Source organism: Eurypyga helias, unplaced genomic scaffold, assembly GCF_000690775.1.
Source record: "Eurypyga helias isolate BGI_N326 unplaced genomic scaffold, ASM69077v1 scaffold27998, whole genome shotgun sequence".
NCBI classification, from domain to species: Eukaryota; Metazoa; Chordata; class Aves; order Eurypygiformes; family Eurypygidae; genus Eurypyga; species Eurypyga helias.
In genome coordinates, this window is record NW_010269274.1 from 3,570 (window position 1) to 3,936 (window position 367).

Sequence of the window (367 nt, forward strand, 5' to 3'; positions counted from 1 at the left end):
ATTAGGCTGCGTTTCTCCCCAGAGCCCACACTCGCTCGGGGCTTTTTCTTCCCCTCTTTGGAGCGATGGGCTGGGTTGTTGGCTTTTTTGTGTGTCTTTTCTGTCTTAAAAAAGAAGCTGACCAAGGCTGGGAGCTGGCCCCCAGCACTCCGGGCTGGGACGGAGGGAGCAGAGCATCGGAGGGCAATGGAAAAACCCCTTTTCCTGGGTACCTAAGTCCCATGGGGTCCCACTGGACCTCCAAGGATCTGGTCCATGCCCAGCTCCCAGCACTGACACCCCAGAACCCCTTCTGAGCCCCAAAATCTACAGCTTGGGGGGAGATGGCAGGAAGGGCTGGAGGGGATGACGGCAGCCCTTGCCTGCC

The 367-nt window shown here is 58.9% G+C and overlaps 1 protein-coding gene across 1 annotated transcript in view; it reads left to right on the forward strand.

The window, feature by feature from the left end:
- The window catches only part of PTCH2 (patched 2), a gene marked incomplete at both ends in the record, with an annotated part of 8,103 nt that overhangs the window by 1,895 nt on the left and 5,841 nt on the right, over positions 1 to 367 (forward strand).